The sequence below is a fragment of the Mytilus californianus genome, unplaced genomic scaffold (genome assembly GCF_021869535.1).
Source record: "Mytilus californianus isolate M0D057914Y unplaced genomic scaffold, xbMytCali1.0.p SCAF_1, whole genome shotgun sequence".
NCBI lineage: Eukaryota > Metazoa > Mollusca > Bivalvia > Mytilida > Mytilidae > Mytilus > Mytilus californianus.
The window spans coordinates 141069-167472 of NW_026262581.1; the positions used below are offsets into that span (position 1 = coordinate 141069).

General features: G+C 35.4%; 12 non-coding genes across 12 annotated transcripts; all 12 read left to right on the top strand.

Annotated features, from left to right (window-relative positions):
* The first annotated feature begins 1477 nt into the window (after positions 1-1477).
* On the top strand, positions 1478-1596 carry LOC127714610 (5S ribosomal RNA). The gene has a single exon (XR_007987820.1). It is a non-coding gene; the product is annotated as a 5S ribosomal RNA (ribosomal RNA).
* A 1999-nt stretch (positions 1597-3595) lies between these two features.
* LOC127714615 (5S ribosomal RNA) lies at positions 3596-3714 on the top strand. The gene has a single exon (XR_007987821.1). It is a non-coding gene; the product is annotated as a 5S ribosomal RNA (ribosomal RNA).
* Positions 3715-5713: 1999 nt separating this feature from the next.
* Positions 5714-5832, top strand: LOC127716579 (5S ribosomal RNA). The gene has a single exon (XR_007989012.1). It is a non-coding gene; the product is annotated as a 5S ribosomal RNA (ribosomal RNA).
* Positions 5833-7831: 1999 nt separating this feature from the next.
* Positions 7832-7950, top strand: LOC127716591 (5S ribosomal RNA). Its single transcript, XR_007989023.1, has one exon. It is a non-coding gene; the product is annotated as a 5S ribosomal RNA (ribosomal RNA).
* A 1999-nt stretch (positions 7951-9949) lies between these two features.
* LOC127716593 (5S ribosomal RNA) lies at positions 9950-10068 on the top strand. Its single transcript, XR_007989028.1, has one exon. It is a non-coding gene; the product is annotated as a 5S ribosomal RNA (ribosomal RNA).
* Positions 10069-12067: 1999 nt separating this feature from the next.
* Positions 12068-12186, top strand: LOC127714621 (5S ribosomal RNA). The gene has a single exon (XR_007987825.1). It is a non-coding gene; the product is annotated as a 5S ribosomal RNA (ribosomal RNA).
* Positions 12187-14187: 2001 nt separating this feature from the next.
* Positions 14188-14306, top strand: LOC127716502 (5S ribosomal RNA). Its single transcript, XR_007988951.1, has one exon. It is a non-coding gene; the product is annotated as a 5S ribosomal RNA (ribosomal RNA).
* Positions 14307-16305: 1999 nt separating this feature from the next.
* On the top strand, positions 16306-16424 carry LOC127714631 (5S ribosomal RNA). Its single transcript, XR_007987837.1, has one exon. It is a non-coding gene; the product is annotated as a 5S ribosomal RNA (ribosomal RNA).
* Positions 16425-18427: 2003 nt separating this feature from the next.
* Positions 18428-18546, top strand: LOC127714637 (5S ribosomal RNA). Its single transcript, XR_007987840.1, has one exon. It is a non-coding gene; the product is annotated as a 5S ribosomal RNA (ribosomal RNA).
* A 2003-nt stretch (positions 18547-20549) lies between these two features.
* On the top strand, positions 20550-20668 carry LOC127716617 (5S ribosomal RNA). Its single transcript, XR_007989045.1, has one exon. It is a non-coding gene; the product is annotated as a 5S ribosomal RNA (ribosomal RNA).
* Positions 20669-22667: 1999 nt separating this feature from the next.
* LOC127716623 (5S ribosomal RNA) lies at positions 22668-22786 on the top strand. Its single transcript, XR_007989046.1, has one exon. It is a non-coding gene; the product is annotated as a 5S ribosomal RNA (ribosomal RNA).
* Positions 22787-24789: 2003 nt separating this feature from the next.
* On the top strand, positions 24790-24908 carry LOC127716629 (5S ribosomal RNA). The gene has a single exon (XR_007989054.1). It is a non-coding gene; the product is annotated as a 5S ribosomal RNA (ribosomal RNA).
* Positions 24909-26404: the final 1496 nt, after the last annotated feature.

The following is a 26404-nucleotide window of genomic DNA, read 5'->3' on the forward strand; positions in this document are numbered from 1 at the left end:
GGTTTCGAATTTTGTCATCTTGGTGTGCTTTCATATCCAAGGCAAAATTTAAATTTCTGTGAAGTCTCTTTATTTCTACGTATATCTGAAAACAAAAACGTATTAAGAAATGATTTTACTTCAAATACATACCATTTTTATAGCACAATCTAGTTTTTGTGAAATAATACAACACGTTTTCTGATGAAGAATCGCACGAGTGAAATTGACAAGTTGCACATTAATCGTAAATATTTCTTCACTTGTGATATTTTGTTTAATTTTAATCACATATTCTGAAAGAAAAATTCCTGCTGAACATTTTCGTATATGATTTATATATCAAAAAGTACAATTTATTTGAAACAAATGGTTAAAACTTGTCGAACAAGCACACAGAAATTCTTGTCGATTTGTTTGAAATAGATTGTCATGAAAGTTTAAGGGTGCTCTCGTCGAGGTCCGCGTTATGAGATTAACTACCCGCAAACCGCAATTTTGCACATCATTGTTATTTGTCGTTCAACTCGCACACATCTTTCAACAACCAAAGTCGCAAAATGTCTGATGCACCAGTAGTAGTCAAGACTCCAGCTAAGTCACCAAAGAAGAAAGCTGCAGCTAAACCAAAGAAAGTAGCTACTCATCCAAAATACAGCGAGATGGTAGGGAAAGCTATCTCTGCATTGAAAGAGCGCGGGGGCTCTAGCCGTCAAGCCATTCTTAAGTACATCATAGCAAACTTCAATGTTGGTAGCGATGCAAAAACAGTCAACACTCACTTGAAGTTAGCTTTGAAATCAGGAGTGAAGAGCAATAGCTTGAAACAGTCGAAGGGTACCGGCGCTTCTGGAAGTTTTAAGATAGGTGAAGTGGCTAAACCAGCTAAGAAGCCAGCAAAGAAAGCAGTTAAGCCTAAAGCCGCTAAACCAAAGAAGGCAAAGACACCTAAAAAGACTGCCACAAAGAAACCTGCAGCAAAGAAACCAGCTGGTGAAAAGAAAGCAGCTAAACCAAAAGCAAAGAAACCAGCTACCAAGAAACCTGCTGCAAAACCCGCTGCCAAATCTGCAAAGAAAGCCACAAAATCACCAAAAAAGACCAAGGCTGCAGCTAAACCAAAGAAGGCAAAGACCCCAAAGAAGAAGTAAATGGAGGAAGCATATGATGCTTTTAAAGCTTAAACAGCCCTTTTAAGGGCTACCAAAATTTTTCAAAAAGAGTCTGAAATTGTTGCATGGTATATAACTTGGTTACAAATAAAATCAAGCTCGTCCCCATATTCCATATCTGTCTTTCTATTCTTGCATTTTTTTGTCTTCTCTAAAGTGCATGTGAACTTGTTAAGTTTTACTATCTTCCACTCTGGATCGTGTAGTTTATTTATATTTTTATACCTGATAATTTTCTTATTTTATACAAATTCTGTCAAGAAATGCTAAATACACGACTTTCGGCGGTTCCTAAATTTATATATCAATTTTTTTAGCACTTTAGTGTCTACGACCATATCACGTTGAAAACACCGGTTCTCGTCCGATCACCGAAGTTAAGCAACGTCGAGCTCGGTTAGTACTTGGATGGGTGACCGCCTGGGAATACCGGGTGTTGTAGACATTTTCTTCTTTTATTTTTTTTACTTATAATTTTTCACTTCTCCCAAACATACGTTCTATCTTTTTTATTTCTTTATATGGATGTCTGGGGATGTAACATTCAATATAATATATCTAACTTTTGAAGGAAACAGAAAATATATCATTCATAATTTAATTTTTTTCATTACCAACCTGGTGAAATCTTTTAAACTATTTTTAAAAATAAATGCAAATCCAGTAATGCACACGTCGGGCCATATATAAGCTTGAGAATTTCACTCTTTTCACATGCATGTGGCTCAAAAACTTAAAACGAAAATCTTAAAAATACTGTTATCCGCCATTTTTGTCCTTTGAACTCGTCTCTTCCTTTTTGACCAGGGCTTATATGATTCACAACATTTCTGAAAGGATTGTGATTATCAAATATTCATTTCAGCAAAAACAAATAAAAAACAATAAATACTAATTAAAGCTTGTAAAACTCAAGCAAAAAAGTCGACTATTTGAAACTTTGTTCCAACTCAGTCAAGGAAGTCCCGGTTTCGAATTTTGTCATCTTGGTGTGCTTTCATATCCAAGGCAAAATTTAAATTTCTGTGAAGTCTCTTTATTTCTACGTATATCTGAAAACAAAAACGTATTAAGAAATGATTTTACTTCAAATACATACCATTTTTATAGCACAATCTAGTTTTTGTGAAATAATACAACACGTTTTCTGATGAAGAATCGCACGAGTGAAATTGACAAGTTGCACATTAATCGTAAATATTTCTTCACTTGTGATATTTTGTTTAATTTTAATCACATATTCTGAAAGAAAAATTCCTGCTGAACATTTTCGTATATGATTTATATATCAAAAAGTACAATTTATTTGAAACAAATGGTTAAAACTTGTCGAACAAGCACACAGAAATTCTTGTCGATTTGTTTGAAATAGATTGTCATGAAAGTTTAAGGGTGCTCTCGTCGAGGTCCGCGTTATGAGATTAACTACCCGCAAACCGCAATTTTGCACATCATTGTTATTTGTCGTTCAACTCGCACACATCTTTCAACAACCAAAGTCGCAAAATGTCTGATGCACCAGTAGTAGTCAAGACTCCAGCTAAGTCACCAAAGAAGAAAGCTGCAGCTAAACCAAAGAAAGTAGCTACTCATCCAAAATACAGCGAGATGGTAGGGAAAGCTATCTCTGCATTGAAAGAGCGCGGGGGCTCTAGCCGTCAAGCCATTCTTAAGTACATCATAGCAAACTTCAATGTTGGTAGCGATGCAAAAACAGTCAACACTCACTTGAAGTTAGCTTTGAAATCAGGAGTGAAGAGCAATAGCTTGAAACAGTCGAAGGGTACCGGCGCTTCTGGAAGTTTTAAGATAGGTGAAGTGGCTAAACCAGCTAAGAAGCCAGCAAAGAAAGCAGTTAAGCCTAAAGCCGCTAAACCAAAGAAGGCAAAGACACCTAAAAAGACTGCCACAAAGAAACCTGCAGCAAAGAAACCAGCTGGTGAAAAGAAAGCAGCTAAACCAAAAGCAAAGAAACCAGCTACCAAGAAACCTGCTGCAAAACCCGCTGCCAAATCTGCAAAGAAAGCCACAAAATCACCAAAAAAGACCAAGGCTGCAGCTAAACCAAAGAAGGCAAAGACCCCAAAGAAGAAGTAAATGGAGGAAGCATATGATGCTTTTAAAGCTTAAACAGCCCTTTTAAGGGCTACCAAATTTTTTCAAAAAGAGTCTGAAATTGTTGCATGGTATATAACTTGGTTACAAATAAAATCAAGCTCGTCCCCATATTCCATATCTGTCTTTCTATTCTTGCATTTTTTTGTCTTCTCTAAAGTGCATGTGAACTTGTTAAGTTTTACTATCTTCCACTCTGGATCGTGTAGTTTATTTATATTTTTATACCTGATAATTTTCTTATTTTATACAAATTCTGTCAAGAAATGCTAAATACACGACTTTCGGCGGTTCCTAAATTTATATATCAATTTTTTTAGCACTTTAGTGTCTACGACCATATCACGTTGAAAACACCGGTTCTCGTCCGATCACCGAAGTTAAGCAACGTCGAGCTCGGTTAGTACTTGGATGGGTGACCGCCTGGGAATACCGGGTGTTGTAGACATTTTCTTCTTTTATTTTTTTTACTTATAATTTTTCACTTCTCCCAAACATACGTTCTATCTTTTTTATTTCTTTATATGGATGTCTGGGGATGTAACATTCAATATAATATATCTAACTTTTGAAGGAAACAGAAAATATATCATTCATAATTTAATTTTTTTCATTACCAACCTGGTGAAATCTTTTAAACTATTTTTAAAAATAAATGCAAATCCAGTAATGCACACGTCGGGCCATATATAAGCTTGAGAATTTCACTCTTTTCACATGCATGTGGCTCAAAAACTTAAAACGAAAATCTTAAAAATACTGTTATCCGCCATTTTTGTCCTTTGAACTCGTCTCTTCCTTTTTGACCAGGGCTTATATGATTCACAACATTTCTGAAAGGATTGTGATTATCAAATATTCATTTCAGCAAAAACAAATAAAAAACAATAAATACTAATTAAAGCTTGTAAAACTCAAGCAAAAAAGTCGACTATTTGAAACTTTGTTCCAACTCAGTCAAGGAAGTCCCGGTTTCGAATTTTGTCATCTTGGTGTGCTTTCATATCCAAGGCAAAATTTAAATTTCTGTGAAGTCTCTTTATTTCTACGTATATCTGAAAACAAAAACATATTAAGAAATGATTTTACTTCAAATACATACCATTTTTATAGCACAATCTAGTTTTGGTGAAATAATACAACACGTTTTCTGATGAAGAATCGCACGAGTGAAATTGACAAGTTGCACATTAATCGTAAATATTTCTTCACTTGTGATATTTTGTTTAATTTTAATCACATATTCTGAAAGAAAAATTCCTGCTGAACATTTTCGTATATGATTTATATATCAAAAAGTACAATTTATTTGAAACAAATGGTTAAAACTTGTCGAACAAGCACACAGAAATTCTTGTCGATTTGTTTGAAATAGATTGTCATGAAAGTTTAAGGGTGCTCTCGTCGAGGTCCGCGTTATGAGATTAACTACCCGCAAACCGCAATTTTGCACATCATTGTTATTTGTCGTTCAACTCGCACACATCTTTCAACAACCAAAGTCGCAAAATGTCTGATGCACCAGTAGTAGTCAAGACTCCAGCTAAGTCACCAAAGAAGAAAGCTGCAGCTAAACCAAAGAAAGTAGCTACTCATCCAAAATACAGCGAGATGGTAGGGAAAGCTATCTCTGCATTGAAAGAGCGCGGGGGCTCTAGCCGTCAAGCCATTCTTAAGTACATCATAGCAAACTTCAATGTTGGTAGCGATGCAAAAACAGTCAACACTCACTTGAAGTTAGCTTTGAAATCAGGAGTGAAGAGCAATAGCTTGAAACAGTCGAAGGGTACCGGCGCTTCTGGAAGTTTTAAGATAGGTGAAGTGGCTAAACCAGCTAAGAAGCCAGCAAAGAAAGCAGTTAAGCCTAAAGCCGCTAAACCAAAGAAGGCAAAGACACCTAAAAAGACTGCCACAAAGAAACCTGCAGCAAAGAAACCAGCTGGTGAAAAGAAAGCAGCTAAACCAAAAGCAAAGAAACCAGCTACCAAGAAACCTGCTGCAAAACCCGCTGCCAAATCTGCAAAGAAAGCCACAAAATCACCAAAAAAGACCAAGGCTGCAGCTAAACCAAAGAAGGCAAAGACCCCAAAGAAGAAGTAAATGGAGGAAGCATATGATGCTTTTAAAGCTTAAACAGCCCTTTTAAGGGCTACCAAAATTTTTCAAAAAGAGTCTGAAATTGTTGCATGGTATATAACTTGGTTACAAATAAAATCAAGCTCGTCCCCATATTCCATATCTGTCTTTCTATTCTTGCATTTTTTTGTCTTCTCTAAAGTGCATGTGAACTTGTTAAGTTTTACTATCTTCCACTCTGGATCGTGTAGTTTATTTATATTTTTATACCTGATAATTTTCTTATTTTATACAAATTCTGTCAAGAAATGCTAAATACACGACTTTCGGCGGTTCCTAAATTTATATATCAATTTTTTTAGCACTTTAGTGTCTACGACCATATCACGTTGAAAACACCGGTTCTCGTCCGATCACCGAAGTTAAGCAACGTCGAGCTCGGTTAGTACTTGGATGGGTGACCGCCTGGGAATACCGGGTTGTGTAGACATTTTCTTCTTTTATTTTTTTTACTTTTAATTTTTCACTTCTCCCAAACATACGTTCTATCTTTTTTATTTCTTTATATGGATGTCTGGGGATGTAACATTCAATATAATATATCTAACTTTTGAAGGAAACAGAAAATATATCATTCATAATTTAATTTTTTTCATTACCAACCTGGTGAAATCTTTTAAACTATTTTTAAAAATAAATGCAAATCCAGTAATGCACACGTCGGGCCATATATAAGCTTGAGAATTTCACTCTTTTCACATGCATGTGGCTCAAAAACTTAAAACGAAAATCTTAAAAATACTGTTATCCGCCATTTTTGTCCTTTGAACTCGTCTCTTCCTTTTTGACCAGGGCTTATATGATTCACAACATTTCTGAAAGGATTGTGATTATCAAATATTCATTTCAGCAAAAACAAATAAAAAACAATAAATACTAATTAAAGCTTGTAAAACTCAAGCAAAAAAGTCGACTATTTGAAACTTTGTTCCAACTCAGTCAAGGAAGTCCCGGTTTCGAATTTTGTCATCTTGGTGTGCTTTCATATCCAAGGCAAAATTTAAATTTCTGTGAAGTCTCTTTATTTCTACGTATATCTGAAAACAAAAACATATTAAGAAATGATTTTACTTCAAATACATACCATTTTTATAGCACAATCTAGTTTTTGTGAAATAATACAACACGTTTTCTGATGAAGAATCGCACGAGTGAAATTGACAAGTTGCACATTAATCGTAAATATTTCTTCACTTGTGATATTTTGTTTAATTTTAATCACATATTCTGAAAGAAAAATTCCTGCTGAACATTTTCGTATATGATTTATATATCAAAAAGTACAATTTATTTGAAACAAATGGTTAAAACTTGTCGAACAAGCACACAGAAATTCTTGTCGATTTGTTTGAAATAGATTGTCATGAAAGTTTAAGGGTGCTCTCGTCGAGGTCCGCGTTATGAGATTAACTACCCGCAAACCGCAATTTTGCACATCATTGTTATTTGTCGTTCAACTCGCACACATCTTTCAACAACCAAAGTCGCAAAATGTCTGATGCACCAGTAGTAGTCAAGACTCCAGCTAAGTCACCAAAGAAGAAAGCTGCAGCTAAACCAAAGAAAGTAGCTACTCATCCAAAATACAGCGAGATGGTAGGGAAAGCTATCTCTGCATTGAAAGAGCGCGGGGGCTCTAGCCGTCAAGCCATTCTTAAGTACATCATAGCAAACTTCAATGTTGGTAGCGATGCAAAAACAGTCAACACTCACTTGAAGTTAGCTTTGAAATCAGGAGTGAAGAGCAATAGCTTGAAACAGTCGAAGGGTACCGGCGCTTCTGGAAGTTTTAAGATAGGTGAAGTGGCTAAACCAGCTAAGAAGCCAGCAAAGAAAGCAGTTAAGCCTAAAGCCGCTAAACCAAAGAAGGCAAATACACCTAAAAAGACTGCCACAAAGAAACCTGCAGCAAAGAAACCAGCTGGTGAAAAGAAAGCAGCTAAACCAAAAGCAAAGAAACCAGCTACCAAGAAACCTGCTGCAAAACCCGCTGCCAAATCTGCAAAGAAAGCCACAAAATCACCAAAAAAGACCAAGGCTGCAGCTAAACCAAAGAAGGCAAAGACCCCAAAGAAGAAGTAAATGGAGGAAGCATATGATGCTTTTAAAGCTTAAACAGCCCTTTTAAGGGCTACCAAAATTTTTCAAAAAGAGTCTGAAATTGTTGCATGGTATATAACTTGGTTACAAATAAAATCAAGCTCGTCCCCATATTCCATATCTGTCTTTCTATTCTTGCATTTTTTTGTCTTCTCTAAAGTGCATGTGAACTTGTTAAGTTTTACTATCTTCCACTCTGGATCGTGTAGTTTATTTATATTTTTATACCTGATAATTTTCTTATTTTATACAAATTCTGTCAAGAAATGCTAAATACACGACTTTCGGCGGTTCCTAAATTTATATATCAATTTTTTTAGCACTTTAGTGTCTACGACCATATCACGTTGAAAACACCGGTTCTCGTCCGATCACCGAAGTTAAGCAACGTCGAGCTCGGTTAGTACTTGGATGGGTGACCGCCTGGGAATACCGGGTTGTGTAGACATTTTCTTCTTTTATTTTTTTTACTTTTAATTTTTCACTTCTCCCAAACATACGTTCTATCTTTTTTATTTCTTTATATGGATGTCTGGGGATGTAACATTCAATATAATATATCTAACTTTTGAAGGAAACAGAAAATATATCATTCATAATTTAATTTTTTTCATTACCAACCTGGTGAAATCTTTTAAACTATTTTTAAAAATAAATGCAAATCCAGTAATGCACACGTCGGGCCATATATAAGCTTGAGAATTTCACTCTTTTCACATGCATGTGGCTCAAAAACTTAAAACGAAAATCTTAAAAATACTGTTATCCGCCATTTTTGTCCTTTGAACTCGTCTCTTCCTTTTTGACCAGGGCTTATATGATTCACAACATTTCTGAAAGGATTGTGATTATCAAATATTCATTTCAGCAAAAACAAATAAAAAACAATAAATACTAATTAAAGCTTGTAAAACTCAAGCAAAAAAGTCGACTATTTGAAACTTTGTTCCAACTCAGTCAAGGAAGTCCCGGTTTCGAATTTTGTCATCTTGGTGTGCTTTCATATCCAAGGCAAAATTTAAATTTCTGTGAAGTCTCTTTATTTCTACGTATATCTGAAAACAAAAACATATTAAGAAATGATTTTACTTCAAATACATACCATTTTTATAGCACAATCTAGTTTTTGTGAAATAATACAACACGTTTTCTGATGAAGAATCGCACGAGTGAAATTGACAAGTTGCACATTAATCGTAAATATTTCTTCACTTGTGATATTTTGTTTAATTTTAATCACATATTCTGAAAGAAAAATTCCTGCTGAACATTTTCGTATATGATTTATATATCAAAAAGTACAATTTATTTGAAACAAATGGTTAAAACTTGTCGAACAAGCACACAGAAATTCTTGTCGATTTGTTTGAAATAGATTGTCATGAAAGTTTAAGGGTGCTCTCGTCGAGGTCCGCGTTATGAGATTAACTACCCGCAAACCGCAATTTTCCACATCATTGTTATTTGTCGTTCAACTCGCACACATCTTTCAACAACCAAAGTCGCAAAATGTCTGATGCACCAGTAGTAGTCAAGACTCCAGCTAAGTCACCAAAGAAGAAAGCTGCAGCTAAACCAAAGAAAGTAGCTACTCATCCAAAATACAGCGAGATGGTAGGGAAAGCTATCTCTGCATTGAAAGAGCGCGGGGGCTCTAGCCGTCAAGCCATTCTTAAGTACATCATAGCAAACTTCAATGTTGGTAGCGATGCAAAAACAGTCAACACTCACTTGAAGTTAGCTTTGAAATCAGGAGTGAAGAGCAATAGCTTGAAACAGTCGAAGGGTACCGGCGCTTCTGGAAGTTTTAAGATAGGTGAAGTGGCTAAACCAGCTAAGAAGCCAGCAAAGAAAGCAGTTAAGCCTAAAGCCGCTAAACCAAAGAAGGCAAAGACACCTAAAAAGACTGCCACAAAGAAACCTGCAGCAAAGAAACCAGCTGGTGAAAAGAAAGCAGCTAAACCAAAAGCAAAGAAACCAGCTACCAAGAAACCTGCTGCAAAACCCGCTGCCAAATCTGCAAAGAAAGCCACAAAATCACCAAAAAAGACCAAGGCTGCAGCTAAACCAAAGAAGGCAAAGACCCCAAAGAAGAAGTAAATGGAGGAAGCATATGATGCTTTTAAAGCTTAAACAGCCCTTTTAAGGGCTACCAAAATTTTTCAAAAAGAGTCTGAAATTGTTGCATGGTATATAACTTGGTTACAAATAAAATCAAGCTCGTCCCCATATTCCATATCTGTCTTTCTATTCTTGCATTTTTTTGTCTTCTCTAAAGTGCATGTGAACTTGTTAAGTTTTACTATCTTCCACTCTGGATCGTGTAGTTTATTTATATTTTTATACCTGATAATTTTCTTATTTTATACAAATTCTGTCAAGAAATGCTAAATACACGACTTTCGGCGGTTCCTAAATTTATATATCAATTTTTTTAGCACTTTAGTGTCTACGACCATATCACGTTGAAAACACCGGTTCTCGTCCGATCACCGAAGTTAAGCAACGTCGAGCTCGGTTAGTACTTGGATGGGTGACCGCCTGGGAATACCGGGTTGTGTAGACATTTTCTTCTTTTATTTTTTTTACATTTAATTTTTCACTTCTCCCAAACATACGTTCTATCTTTTTTATTTCTTTATATGGATGTCTGGGGATGTAACATTCAATATAATATATCTAACTTTTGAAGGAAACAGAAAATATATCATTCATAATTTAATTTTTTTCATTACCAACCTGGTGAAATCTTTTAAACTATTTTTAAAAATAAATGCAAATCCAGTAATGCACACGTCGGGCCATATATAAGCTTGAGAATTTCACTCTTTTCACATGCATGTGGCTCAAAAACTTAAAACGAAAATCTTAAAAATACTGTTATCCGCCATTTTTGTCCTTTGAACTCGTCTCTTCCTTTTTGACCAGGGCTTATATGATTCACAACATTTCTGAAAGGATTGTGATTATCAAATATTCATTTCAGCAAAAACAAATAAAAAACAATAAATACTAATTAAAGCTTGTAAAACTCAAGCAAAAAAGTCGACTATTTGAAACTTTGTTCCAACTCAGTCAAGGAAGTCCCGGTTTCGAATTTTGTCATCTTGGTGTGCTTTCATATCCAAGGCAAAATTTAAATTTCTGTGAAGTCTCTTTATTTCTACGTATATCTGAAAACAAAAACATATTAAGAAATGATTTTACTTCAAATACATACCATTTTTATAGCACAATCTAGTTTTTGTGAAATAATACAACACGTTTTCTGATGAAGAATCGCACGAGTGAAATTGACAAGTTGCACATTAATCGTAAATATTTCTTCACTTGTGATATTTTGTTTAATTTTAATCACATATTCTGAAAGAAAAATTCCTGCTGAACATTTTCGTATATGATTTATATATCAAAAAGTACAATTTATTTGAAACAAATGGTTAAAACTTGTCGAACAAGCACACAGAAATTCTTGTCGATTTGTTTGAAATAGATTGTCATGAAAGTTTAAGGGTGCTCTCGTCGAGGTCCGCGTTATGAGATTAACTACCCGCAAACCGCAATTTTGCACATCATTGTTATTTGTCGTTCAACTCGCACACATCTTTCAACAACCAAAGTCGCAAAATGTCTGATGCACCAGTAGTAGTCAAGACTCCAGCTAAGTCACCAAAGAAGAAAGCTGCAGCTAAACCAAAGAAAGTAGCTACTCATCCAAAATACAGCGAGATGGTAGGGAAAGCTATCTCTGCATTGAAAGAGCGCGGGGGCTCTAGCCGTCAAGCCATTCTTAAGTACATCATAGCAAACTTCAATGTTGGTAGCGATGCAAAAACAGTCAACACTCACTTGAAGTTAGCTTTGAAATCAGGAGTGAAGAGCAATAGCTTGAAACAGTCGAAGGGTACCGGCGCTTCTGGAAGTTTTAAGATAGGTGAAGTGGCTAAACCAGCTAAGAAGCCAGCAAAGAAAGCAGTTAAGCCTAAAGCCGCTAAACCAAAGAAGGCAAAGACACCTAAAAAGACTGCCACAAAGAAACCTGCAGCAAAGAAACCAGCTGGTGAAAAGAAAGCAGCTAAACCAAAAGCAAAGAAACCAGCTACCAAGAAACCTGCTGCAAAACCCGCTGCCAAATCTGCAAAGAAAGCCACAAAATCACCAAAAAAGACCAAGGCTGCAGCTAAACCAAAGAAGGCAAAGACCCCAAAGAAGAAGTAAATGGAGGAAGCATATGATGCTTTTAAAGCTTAAACAGCCCTTTTAAGGGCTACCAAAATTTTTCAAAAAGAGTCTGAAATTGTTGCATGGTATATAACTTGGTTACAAATAAAATCAAGCTCGTCCCCATATTCCATATCTGTCTTTCTATTCTTGCATTTTTTTGTCTTCTCTAAAGTGCATGTGAACTTGTTAAGTTTTACTATCTTCCACTCTGGATCGTGTAGTTTATTTATATTTTTATACCTGATAATTTTCTTATTTTATACAAATTCTGTCAAGAAATGCTAAATACACGACTTTCGGCGGTTCCTAAATTTATATATCAATTTTTTTAGCACTTTAGTGTCTACGACCATATCACGTTGAAAACACCGGTTCTCGTCCGATCACCGAAGTTAAGCAACGTCGAGCTCGGTTAGTACTTGGATGGGTGACCGCCTGGGAATACCGGGTGTTGTAGACATTTTCTTCTTTTATTTTTTTTACTTATAATTTTTCACTTCTCCCAAACATACGTTCTATCTTTTTTATTTCTTTATATGGATGTCTGGGGATGTAACATTCAATATAATATATCTAACTTTTGAAGGAAACAGAAAATATATCATTCATAATTTAATTTTTTTTCATTACCAACCTGGTGAAATCTTTTAAACTATTTTTAAAAATAAATGCAAATCCAGTAATGCACACGTCGGGCCATATATAAGCTTGAGAATTTCACTCTTTTCACATGCATGTGGCTCAAAAACTTAAAACGAAAATCTTAAAAATACTGTTATCCGCCATTTTTGTCCTTTGAACTCGTCTCTTCCTTTTTGACCAGGGCTTATATGATTCACAACATTTCTGAAAGGATTGTGATTATCAAATATTCATTTCAGCAAAAACAAATAAAAAACAATAAATACTAATTAAAGCTTGTAAAACTCAAGCAAAAAAGTCGACTATTTGAAACTTTGTTCCAACTCAGTCAAGGAAGTCCCGGTTTCGAATTTTGTCATCTTGGTGTGCTTTCATATCCAAGGCAAAATTTAAATTTCTGTGAAGTCTCTTTATTTCTACGTATATCTGAAAACAAAAACATATTAAGAAATGATTTTACTTCAAATACATACCATTTTTATAGCACAATCTAGTTTTTGTGAAATAATACAACACGTTTTCTGATGAAGAATCGCACGAGTGAAATTGACAAGTTGCACATTAATCGTAAATATTTCTTCACTTGTGATATTTTGTTTAATTTTAATCACATATTCTGAAAGAAAAATTCCTGCTGAACATTTTCGTATATGATTTATATATCAAAAAGTACAATTTATTTGAAACAAATGGTTAAAACTTGTCGAACAAGCACACAGAAATTCTTGTCGATTTGTTTGAAATAGATTGTCATGAAAGTTTAAGGGTGCTCTCGTCGAGGTCCGCGTTATGAGATTAACTACCCGCAAACCGCAATTTTGCACATCATTGTTATTTGTCGTTCAACTCGCACACATCTTTCAACAACCAAAGTCGCAAAATGTCTGATGCACCATGTAGTAGTCAAGACTCCAGCTAAGTCACCAAAGAAGAAAGCTGCAGCTAAACCAAAGAAAGTAGCTACTCATCCAAAATACAGCGAGATGGTAGGGAAAGCTATCTCTGCATTGAAAGAGCGCGGGGGCTCTAGCCGTCAAGCCATTCTTAAGTACATCATAGCAAACTTCAATGTTGGTAGCGATGCAAAAACAGTCAACACTCACTTGAAGTTAGCTTTGAAATCAGGAGTGAAGAGCAATAGCTTGAAACAGTCGAAGGGTACCGGCGCTTCTGGAAGTTTTAAGATAGGTGAAGTGGCTAAACCAGCTAAGAAGCCAGCAAAGAAAGCAGTTAAGCCTAAAGCCGCTAAACCAAAGAAGGCAAAGACACCTAAAAAGACTGCCACAAAGAAACCTGCAGCAAAGAAACCAGCTGGTGAAAAGAAAGCAGCTAAACCAAAAGCAAAGAAACCAGCTACCAAGAAACCTGCTGCAAAACCCGCTGCCAAATCTGCAAAGAAAGCCACAAAATCACCAAAAAAGACCAAGGCTGCAGCTAAACCAAAGAAGGCAAAGACCCCAAAGAAGAAGTAAATGGAGGAAGCATATGATGCTTTTAAAGCTTAAACAGCCCTTTTAAGGGCTACCAAAATTTTTCAAAAAGAGTCTGAAATTGTTGCATGGTATATAACTTGGTTACAAATAAAATCAAGCTCGTCCCCATATTCCATATCTGTCTTTCTATTCTTGCATTTTTTTGTCTTCTCTAAAGTGCATGTGAACTTGTTAAGTTTTACTATCTTCCACTCTGGATCGTGTAGTTTATTTATATTTTTATACCTGATAATTTTCTTATTTTATACAAATTCTGTCAAGAAATGCTAAATACACGACTTTCGGCGGTTCCTAAATTTATATATCAATTTTTTTAGCACTTTAGTGTCTACGACCATATCACGTTGAAAACACCGGTTCTCGTCCGATTACCGAAGTTAAGCAACGTCGAGCTCGGTTAGTACTTGGATGGGTGACCGCCTGGGAATACCGGGTGTTGTAGACATTTTCTTCTTTTATTTTTTTTACTTATAATTTTTCACTTTTCCCAAACATACGTTCTATCTTTTTTATTTCTTTATATGGATGTCTGGGGATGTAACATTCAATATAATATATCTAACTTTTGAAGGAAACAGAAAATATATCATTCATAATTTAATTTTTTTCATTACCAACCTAGTGAAATCTTTTAAACTATTTTTAAAAATAAATGCAAATCCAGTAATGCACACGTCGGGCCATATATAAGCTTGAGAATTTCACTCTTTTCACATGCATGTGGCTCAAAAACTTAAAACGAAAATCTTAAAAATACTGTTATCCGCCATTTTTGTCCTTTGAACTCGTCTCTTCCTTTTTGACCAGGGCTTATATGATTCACAACATTTCTGAAAGGATTGTGATTATCAAATATTCATTTCAGCAAAAACAAATAAAAAACAATAAATACTAATTAAAGCTTGTAAAACTCAAGCAAAAAAGTCGACTATTTGAAACTTTGTTCCAACTCAGTCAAGGAAGTCCCGGTTTCGAATTTTGTCATCTTGGTGTGCTTTCATATCCAAGGCAAAATTTAAATTTCTGTGAAGTCTCTTTATTTCTACGTATATCTGAAAACAAAAACATATTAAGAAATGATTTTACTTCAAATACATACCATTTTTATAGCACAATCTAGTTTTGGTGAAATAATACAACACGTTTTCTGATGAAGAATCGCACGAGTGAAATTGACAAGTTGCACATTAATCGTAAATATTTCTTCACTTGTGATATTTTGTTTAATTTTAATCACATATTCTGAAAGAAAAATTCCTGCTGAACATTTTCGTATATGATTTATATATCAAAAAGTACAATTTATTTGAAACAAATGGTTAAAACTTGTCGAACAAGCACACAGAAATTCTTGTCGATTTGTTTGAAATAGATTGTCATGAAAGTTTAAGGGTGCTCTCGTCGAGGTCCGCGTTATGAGATTAACTACCCGCAAACCGCAATTTTCCACATCATTGTTATTTGTCGTTCAACTCGCACACATCTTTCAACAACCAAAGTCGCAAAATGTCTGATGCACCAGTAGTAGTCAAGACTCCAGCTAAGTCACCAAAGAAGAAAGCTGCAGCTAAACCAAAGAAAGTAGCTACTCATCCAAAATACAGCGAGATGGTAGGGAAAGCTATCTCTGCATTGAAAGAGCGCGGGGGCTCTAGCCGTCAAGCCATTCTTAAGTACATCATAGCAAACTTCAATGTTGGTAGCGATGCAAAAACAGTCAACACTCACTTGAAGTTAGCTTTGAAATCAGGAGTGAAGAGCAATAGCTTGAAACAGTCGAAGGGTACCGGCGCTTCTGGAAGTTTTAAGATAGGTGAAGTGGCTAAACCAGCTAAGAAGCCAGCAAAGAAAGCAGTTAAGCCTAAAGCCGCTAAACCAAAGAAGGCAAAGACACCTAAAAAGACTGCCACAAAGAAACCTGCAGCAAAGAAACCAGCTGGTGAAAAGAAAGCAGCTAAACCAAAAGCAAAGAAACCAGCTACCAAGAAACCTGCTGCAAAACCCGCTGCCAAATCTGCAAAGAAAGCCACAAAATCACCAAAAAAGACCAAGGCTGCAGCTAAACCAAAGAAGGCAAAGACCCCAAAGAAGAAGTAAATGGAGGAAGCATATGATGCTTTTAAAGCTTAAACAGCCCTTTTAAGGGCTACCAAAATTTTTCAAAAAGAGTCTGAAATTGTTGCATGGTATATAACTTGGTTACAAATAAAATCAAGCTCGTCCCCATATTCCATATCTGTCTTTCTATTCTTGCATTTTTTTGTCTTCTCTAAAGTGCATGTGAACTTGTTAAGTTTTACTATCTTCCACTCTGGATCGTGTAGTTTATTTATATTTTTATACCTGATAATTTTCTTATTTTATACAAATTCTGTCAAGAAATGCTAAATACACGACTTTCGGCGGTTCCTAAATTTATATATCATTTTTTTTAGCACTTTAGTGTCTACGACCATATCACGTTGAAAACACCGGTTCTCGTCCGATCACCGAAGTTAAGCAACGTCGAGCTCGGTTAGTACTTGGATGGGTGACCGCCTGGGAATACCGGGTGTTGTAGACATTTTCTTCTTTTATTTTTTTTACTTATAATTTTTCACTTCTCCCAAACATACGTTCTATCTTTTTTATTTCTTTATATGGATGTCTGGGGATGTAACATTCAATATAATATATCTAACTTTTGAAGGAAACACTGAGAAAATATATCATTCATAATTTAATTTTTTTCATTACCAACCTGGTGAAATCTTTTAAACTATTTTTAAAAATAAATGCAAATCCAGTAATGCACACGTCGGGCCATATATAAGCTTGAGAATTTCACTCTTTTCACATGCATGTGGCTCAAAAGCTTAAAACGAAAATCTTAAAAATACTGTTATCCGCCATTTTTGTCCTTTGAACTCGTCTCTTCCTTTTTGACCAGGGCTTATATGATTCACAACATTTCTGAAAGGATTGTGATTATCAAATATTCATTTCAGCAAAAACAAATAAAAAACAATAAATACTAATTAAAGCTTGTAAAACTCAAGCAAAAAAGTCGACTATTTGAAACTTTGTTCCAACTCAGTCAAGGAAGTCCCGGTTTCGAATTTTGTCATCTTGGTGTGCTTTCATATCCAAGGCAAAATTTAAATTTCTGTGAAGTCTCTTTATTTCTACGTATATCTGAAAACAAAAACATATTAAGAAATGATTTTACTTCAAATGCATACCATTTTTATAGCACAATCTAGTTTTTGTGAAATAATACAACACGTTTTCTGATGAAGAATCGCACGAGTGAAATTGACAAGTTGCACATTAATCGTAAATATTTCTTCACTTGTGATATTTTGTTTAATTTTAATCACATATTCTGAAAGAAAAATTCCTGCTGAACATTTTCGTATATGATTTATATATCAAAAAGTACAATTTATTTGAAACAAATGGTTAAAACTTGTCGAACAAGCACACAGAAATTCTTGTCGATTTGTTTGAAATAGATTGTCATGAAAGTTTAAGGGTGCTCTCGTCGAGGTCCGCGTTATGAGATTAACTACCCGCAAACCGCAATTTTGCACATCATTGTTATTTGTCGTTCAACTCGCACACATCTTTCAACAACCAAAGTCGCAAAATGTCTGATGCACCAGTAGTAGTCAAGACTCCAGCTAAGTCACCAAAGAAGAAAGCTGCAGCTAAACCAAAGAAAGTAGCTACTCATCCAAAATACAGCGAGATGGTAGGGAAAGCTATCTCTGCATTGAAAGAGCGCGGGGGCTCTAGCCGTCAAGCCATTCTTAAGTACATCATAGCAAACTTCAATGTTGGTAGCGATGCAAAAACAGTCAACACTCACTTGAAGTTAGCTTTGAAATCAGGAGTGAAGAGCAATAGCTTGAAACAGTCGAAGGGTACCGGCGCTTCTGGAAGTTTTAAGATAGGTGAAGTGGCTAAACCAGCTAAGAAGCCAGCAAAGAAAGCAGTTAAGCCTAAAGCCGCTAAACCAAAGAAGGCAAAGACACCTAAAAAGACTGCCACAAAGAAACCTGCAGCAAAGAAACCAGCTGGTGAAAAGAAAGCAGCTAAACCAAAAGCAAAGAAACCAGCTACCAAGAAACCTGCTGCAAAACCCGCTGCCAAATCTGCAAAGAAAGCCACAAAATCACCAAAAAAGACCAAGGCTGCAGCTAAACCAAAGAAGGCAAAGACCCCAAAGAAGAAGTAAATGGAGGAAGCATATGATGCTTTTAAAGCTTAAACAGCCCTTTTAAGGGCTACCAAAATTTTTCAAAAAGAGTCTGAAATTGTTGCATGGTATATAACTTGGTTACAAATAAAATCAAGCTCGTCCCCATATTCCATATCTGTCTTTCTATTCTTGCATTTTTTTGTCTTCTCTAAAGTGCATGTGAACTTGTTAAGTTTTACTATCTTCCACTCTGGATCGTGTAGTTTATTTATATTTTTATACCTGATAATTTTCTTATTTTATACAAATTCTGTCAAGAAATGCTAAATACACGACTTTCGGCGGTTCCTAAATTTATATATCAATTTTTTTAGCACTTTAGTGTCTACGACCATATCACGTTGAAAACACCGGTTCTCGTCCGATCACCGAAGTTAAGCAACGTCGAGCTCGGTTAGTACTTGGATGGGTGACCGCCTGGGAATACCGGGTGTTGTAGACATTTTCTTCTTTTATTTTTTTTACTTATAATTTTTCACTTCTCCCAAACATACGTTCTATCTTTTTTATTTCTTTATATGGATGTCTGGGGATGTAACATTCAATATAATATATCTAACTTTTGAAGGAAACACTGAGAAAATATATCATTCATAATTTAATTTTTTTCATTACCAACCTGGTGAAATCTTTTAAACTATTTTTAAAAATAAATGCAAATCCAGTAATGCACACGTCGGGCCATATATAAGCTTGAGAATTTCACTCTTTTCACATGCATGTGGCTCAAAAACTTAAAACGAAAATCTTAAAAATACTGTTATCCGCCATTTTTGTCCTTTGAACTCGTCTCTTCCTTTTTGACCAGGGCTTATATGATTCACAACATTTCTGAAAGGATTGTGATTATCAAATATTCATTTCAGCAAAAACAAATAAAAAACAATAAATACTAATTAAAGCTTGTAAAACTCAAGCAAAAAAGTCGACTATTTGAAACTTTGTTCCAACTCAGTCAAGGAAGTCCCGGTTTCGAATTTTGTCATCTTGGTGTGCTTTCATATCCAAGGCAAAATTTAAATTTCTGTGAAGTCTCTTTATTTCTACGTATATCTGAAAACAAAAACATATTAAGAAATGATTTTACTTCAAATGCATACCATTTTTATAGCACAATCTAGTTTTTGTGAAATAATACAACACGTTTTCTGATGAAGAATCGCACGAGTGAAATTGACAAGTTGCACATTAATCGTAAATATTTCTTCACTTGTGATATTTTGTTTAATTTTAATCACATATTCTGAAAGAAAAATTCCTGCTGAACATTTTCGTATATGATTTATATATCAAAAAGTACAATTTATTTGAAACAAATGGTTAAAACTTGTCGAACAAGCACACAGAAATTCTTGTCGATTTGTTTGAAATAGATTGTCATGAAAGTTTAAGGGTGCTCTCGTCGAGGTCCGCGTTATGAGATTAACTACCCGCAAACCGCAATTTTGCACATCATTGTTATTTGTCGTTCAACTCGCACACATCTTTCAACAACCAAAGTCGCAAAATGTCTGATGCACCAGTAGTAGTCAAGACTCCAGCTAAGTCACCAAAGAAGAAAGCTGCAGCTAAACCAAAGAAAGTAGCTACTCATCCAAAATACAGCGAGATGGTAGGGAAAGCTATCTCTGCATTGAAAGAGCGCGGGGGCTCTAGCCGTCAAGCCATTCTTAAGTACATCATAGCAAACTTCAATGTTGGTAGCGATGCAAAAACAGTCAACACTCACTTGAAGTTAGCTTTGAAATCAGGAGTGAAGAGCAATAGCTTGAAACAGTCGAAGGGTACCGGCGCTTCTGGAAGTTTTAAGATAGGTGAAGTGGCTAAACCAGCTAAGAAGCCAGCAAAGAAAGCAGTTAAGCCTAAAGCCGCTAAACCAAAGAAGGCAAAGACACCTAAAAAGACTGCCACAAAGAAACCTGCAGCAAAGAAACCAGCTGGTGAAAAGAAAGCAGCTAAACCAAAAGCAAAGAAACCAGCTACCAAGAAACCTGCTGCAAAACCCGCTGCCAAATCTGCAAAGAAAGCCACAAAATCACCAAAAAAGACCAAGGCTGCAGCTAAACCAAAGAAGGCAAAGACCCCAAAGAAGAAGTAAATGGAGGAAGCATATGATGCTTTTAAAGCTTAAACAGCCCTTTTAAGGGCTACCAAAATTTTTCAAAAAGAGTCTGAAATTGTTGCATGGTATATAACTTGGTTACAAATAAAATCAAGCTCGTCCCCATATTCCATATCTGTCTTTCTATTCTTGCATTTTTTTGTCTTCTCTAAAGTGCATGTGAACTTGTTAAGTTTTACTATCTTCCACTCTGGATCGTGTAGTTTATTTATATTTTTATACCTGATAATTTTCTTATTTTATACAAATTCTGTCAAGAAATGCTAAATACACGACTTTCGGCGGTTCCTAAATTTATATATCAATTTCTTTAGCACTTTAGTGTCTACGACCATATCACGTTGAAAACACCGGTTCTCGTCCGATTACCGAAGTTAAGCAACGTCGAGCTCGGTTAGTACTTGGATGGGTGACCGCCTGGGAATACCGGGTTGTGTAGACATTTTCTTCTTTTATTTTTTTTACTTATAATTTTTCACTTTTCCCAAACATACGTTCTATCTTTTTTATTTCTTTATATGGATGTCTGGGGATGTAACATTCAATATAATATATCTAACTTTTGAAGGAAACAGAAAATATATCATTCATAATTTAATTTTTTTCATTACCAACCTGGTGAAATCTTTTAAACTATTTTTAAAAATAAATGCAAATCCAGTAATGCACACGTCGGGCCATATATAAGCTTGAGAATTTCACTCTTTTCACATGCATGTGGCTCAAAAACTTAAAACGAAAATCTTAAAAATACTGTTATCCGCCATTTTTGTCCTTTGAACTCGTCTCTTCCTTTTTGACCAGGGCTTATATGATTCACAACATTTCTGAAAGGATTGTGATTATCAAATATTCATTTCAGCAAAAACAAATAAAAAACAATAAATACTAATTAAAGCTTGTAAAACTCAAGCAAAAAAGTCGACTATTTGAAACTTTGTTCCAACTCAGTCAAGGAAGTCCCGGTTTCGAATTTTGTCATCTTGGTGTGCTTTCATATCCAAGGCAAAATTTAAATTTCTGTGAAGTCTCTTTATTTCTACGTATATCTGAAAACAAAAACATATTAAGAAATGATTTTACTTCAAATGCATACCATTTTTATAGCACAATCTAGTTTTTGTGAAATAATACAACACGTTTTCTGATGAAGAATCGCACGAGTGAAATTGACAAGTTGCACATTAATCGTAAATATTTCTTCACTTGTGATATTTTGTTTAATTTTAATCACATATTCTGAAAGAAAAATTCCTGCTGAACATTTTCGTATATGATTTATATATCAAAAAGTACAATTTATTTGAAACAAATGGTTAAAACTTGTCGAACAAGCACACAGAAATTCTTGTCGATTTGTTTGAAATAGATTGTCATGAAAGTTTAAGGGTGCTCTCGTCGAGGTCCGCGTTATGAGATTAACTACCCGCAAACCGCAATTTTGCACATCATTGTTATTTGTCGTTCAACTCGCACACATCTTTCAACAACCAAAGTCGCAAAATGTCTGATGCACCAGTAGTAGTCAAGACTCCAGCTAAGTCACCAAAGAAGAAAGCTGCAGCTAAACCAAAGAAAGTAGCTACTCATCCAAAATACAGCGAGATGGTAGGGAAAGCTATCTCTGCATTGAAAGAGCGCGGGGGCTCTAGCCGTCAAGCCATTCTTAAGTACATCATAGCAAACTTCAATGTTGGTAGCGATGCAAAAACAGTCAACACTCACTTGAAGTTAGCTTTGAAATCAGGAGTGAAGAGCAATAGCTTGAAACAGTCGAAGGGTACCGGCGCTTCTGGAAGTTTTAAGATAGGTGAAGTGGCTAAACCAGCTAAGAAGCCAGCAAAGAAAGCAGTTAAGCCTAAAGCCGCTAAACCAAAGAAGGCAAAGACACCTAAAAAGACTGCCACAAAGAAACCTGCAGCAAAGAAACCAGCTGGTGAAAAGAAAGCAGCTAAACCAAAAGCAAAGAAACCAGCTACCAAGAAACCTGCTGCAAAACCCGCTGCCAAATCTGCAAAGAAAGCCACAAAATCACCAAAAAAGACCAAGGCTGCAGCTAAACCAAAGAAGGCAAAGACCCCAAAGAAGAAGTAAATGGAGGAAGCATATGATGCTTTTAAAGCTTAAACAGCCCTTTTAAGGGCTACCAAAATTTTTCAAAAAGAGTCTGAAATTGTTGCATGGTATATAACTTGGTTACAAATAAAATCAAGCTCGTCCCCATATTCCATATCTGTCTTTCTATTCTTGCATTTTTTTGTCTTCTCTAAAGTGCATGTGAACTTGTTAAGTTTTACTATCTTCCACTCTGGATCGTGTAGTTTATTTATATTTTTATACCTGATAATTTTCTTATTTTATACAAATTCTGTCAAGAAATGCTAAATACACGACTTTCGGCGGTTCCTAAATTTATATATCAATTTCTTTAGCACTTTAGTGTCTACGACCATATCACGTTGAAAACACCGGTTCTCGTCCGATTACCGAAGTTAAGCAACGTCGAGCTCGGTTAGTACTTGGATGGGTGACCGCCTGGGAATACCGGGTTGTGTAGACATTTTCTTCTTTTATTTTTTTTACTTATAATTTTTCACTTTTCCCAAACATACGTTCTATCTTTTTTATTTCTTTATATGGATGTCTGGGGATGTAACATTCAATATAATATATCTAACTTTTGAAGGAAACACTGAGAAAATATATCATTCATAATTTAATTTTTTTCATTACCAACCTGGTGAAATCTTTTAAACTATTTTTAAAAATAAATGCAAATCCAGTAATGCACACGTCGGGCCATATATAAGCTTGAGAATTTCACTCTTTTCACATGCATGTGGCTCAAAAACTTAAAACGAAAATCTTAAAAATACTGTTATCCGCCATTTTTGTCCTTTGAACTCGTCTCTTCCTTTTTGACCAGGGCTTATATGATTCACAACATTTCTGAAAGGATTGTGATTATCAAATATTCATTTCAGCAAAAACAAATAAAAAACAATAAATACTAATTAAAGCTTGTAAAACTCAAGCAAAAAAGTCGACTATTTGAAACTTTGTTCCAACTCAGTCAAGGAAGTCCCGGTTTCGAATTTTGTCATCTTGGTGTGCTTTCATATCCAAGGCAAAATTTAAATTTCTGTGAAGTCTCTTTATTTCTACGTATATCTGAAAACAAAAACATATTAAGAAATGATTTTACTTCAAATGCATACCATTTTTATAGCACAATCTAGTTTTTGTGAAATAATACAACACGTTTTCTGATGAAGAATCGCACGAGTGAAATTGACAAGTTGCACATTAATCGTAAATATTTCTTCACTTGTGATATTTTGTTTAATTTTAATCACATATTCTGAAAGAAAAATTCCTGCTGAACATTTTCGTATATGATTTATATATCAAAAAGTACAATTTATTTGAAACAAATGGTTAAAACTTGTCGAACAAGCACACAGAAATTCTTGTCGATTTGTTTGAAATAGATTGTCATGAAAGTTTAAGGGTGCTCTCGTCGAGGTCCGCGTTATGAGATTAACTACCCGCAAACCGCAATTTTGCACATCATTGTTATTTGTCGTTCAACTCGCACACATCTTTCAACAACCAAAGTCGCAAAATGTCTGATGCACCAGTAGTAGTCAAGACTCCAGCTAAGTCACCAAAGAAGAAAGCTGCAGCTAAACCAAAGAAAGTAGCTACTCATCCAAAATACAGCGAGATGGTAGGGAAAGCTATCTCTGCATTGAAAGAGCGCGGGGGCTCTAGCCGTCAAGCCATTCTTAAGTACATCATAGCAAACTTCAATGTTGGTAGCGATGCAAAAACAGTCAACACTCACTTGAAGTTAGCTTTGAAATCAGGAGTGAAGAGCAATAGCTTGAAACAGTCGAAGGGTACCGGCGCTTCTGGAAGTTTTAAGATAGGTGAAGTGGCTAAACCAGCTAAGAAGCCAGCAAAGAAAGCAGTTAAGCCTAAAGCCGCTAAACCAAAGAAGGCAAAGACACCTAAAAAGACTGCCACAAAGAAACCTGCAGCAAAGAAACCAGCTGGTGAAAAGAAAGCAGCTAAACCAAAAGCAAAGAAACCAGCTACCAAGAAACCTGCTGCAAAACCCGCTGCCAAATCTGCAAAGAAAGCCACAAAATCACCAAAAAAGACCAAGGCTGCAGCTAAACCAAAGAAGGCAAAGACCCCAAAGAAGAAGTAAATGGAGGAAGCATATGATGCTTTTAAAGCTTAAACAGCCCTTTTAAGGGCTACCAAAATTTTTCAAAAAGAGTCTGAAATTGTTGCATGGTATATAACTTGGTTACAAATAAAATCAAGCTCGTCCCCATATTCCATATCTGTCTTTCTATTCTTGCATTTTTTTGTCTTCTCTAAAGTGCATGTGAACTTGTTAAGTTTTACTATCTTCCACTCTGGATCGTGTAGTTTATTTATATTTTTATACCTGATAATTTTCTTATTTTATACAAATTCTGTCAAGAAATGCTAAATACACGACTTTCGGCGGTTCCTAAATTTATATATCAATTTCTTTAGCACTTTAGTGTCTACGACCATATCACGTTGAAAACACCGGTTCTCGTCCGATTACCGAAGTTAAGCAACGTCGAGCTCGGTTAGTACTTGGATGGGTGACCGCCTGGGAATACCGGGTTGTGTAGACATTTTCTTCTTTTATTTTTTTTACTTATAATTTTTCACTTTTCCCAAACATACGTTCTATCTTTTTTATTTCTTTATATGGATGTCTGGGGATGTAACATTCAATATAATATATCTAACTTTTGAAGGAAACAGAAAATATATCATTCATAATTTAATTTTTTTCATTACCAACCTGGTGAAATCTTTTAAACTATTTTTAAAAATAAATGCAAATCCAGTAATGCACACGTCGGGCCATATATAAGCTTGAGAATTTCACTCTTTTCACATGCATGTGGCTCAAAAACTTAAAACGAAAATCTTAAAAATACTGTTATCCGCCATTTTTGTCCTTTGAACTCGTCTCTTCCTTTTTGACCAGGGCTTATATGATTCACAACATTTCTGAAAGGATTGTGATTATCAAATATTCATTTCAGCAAAAACAAATAAAAAACAATAAATACTAATTAAAGCTTGTAAAACTCAAGCAAAAAAGTCGACTATTTGAAACTTTGTTCCAACTCAGTCAAGGAAGTCCCGGTTTCGAATTTTGTCATCTTGGTGTGCTTTCATATCCAAGGCAAAATTTAAATTTCTGTGAAGTCTCTTTATTTCTACGTATATCTGAAAACAAAAACATATTAAGAAATGATTTTACTTCAAATGCATACCATTTTTATAGCACAATCTAGTTTTTGTGAAATAATACAACACGTTTTCTGATGAAGAATCGCACGAGTGAAATTGACAAGTTGCACATTAATCGTAAATATTTCTTCACTTGTGATATTTTGTTTAATTTTAATCACATATTCTGAAAGAAAAATTCCTGCTGAACATTTTCGTATATGATTTATATATCAAAAAGTACAATTTATTTGAAACAAATGGTTAAAACTTGTCGAATAAGCACACAGAAATTCTTGTCGATTTGTTTGAAATAGATTGTCATGAAAGTTTAAGGGTGCTCTCGTCGAGGTCCGCGTTATGAGATTAACTACCCGCAAACCGCAATTTTGCACATCATTGTTATTTGTCGTTCAACTCGCACACATCTTTCAACAACCAAAGTCGCAAAATGTCTGATGCACCAGTAGTAGTCAAGACTCCAGCTAAGTCACCAAAGAAGAAAGCTGCAGCTAAACCAAAGAAAGTAGCTACTCATCCAAAATACAGCGAGATGGTAGGGAAAGCTATCTCTGCATTGAAAGAGCGCGGGGGCTCTAGCCGTCAAGCCATTCTTAAGTACATCATAGCAAACTTCAATGTTGGTAGCGATGCAAAAACAGTCAACACTCACTTGAAGTTAGCTTTGAAATCAGGAGTGAAGAGCAATAGCTTGAAACAGTCGAAGGGTACCGGCGCTTCTGGAAGTTTTAAGATAGGTGAAGTGGCTAAACCAGCTAAGAAGCCAGCAAAGAAAGCAGTTAAGCCTAAAGCCGCTAAACCAAAGAAGGCAAAGACACCTAAAAAGACTGCCACAAAGAAACCTGCAGCAAAGAAACCAGCTGGT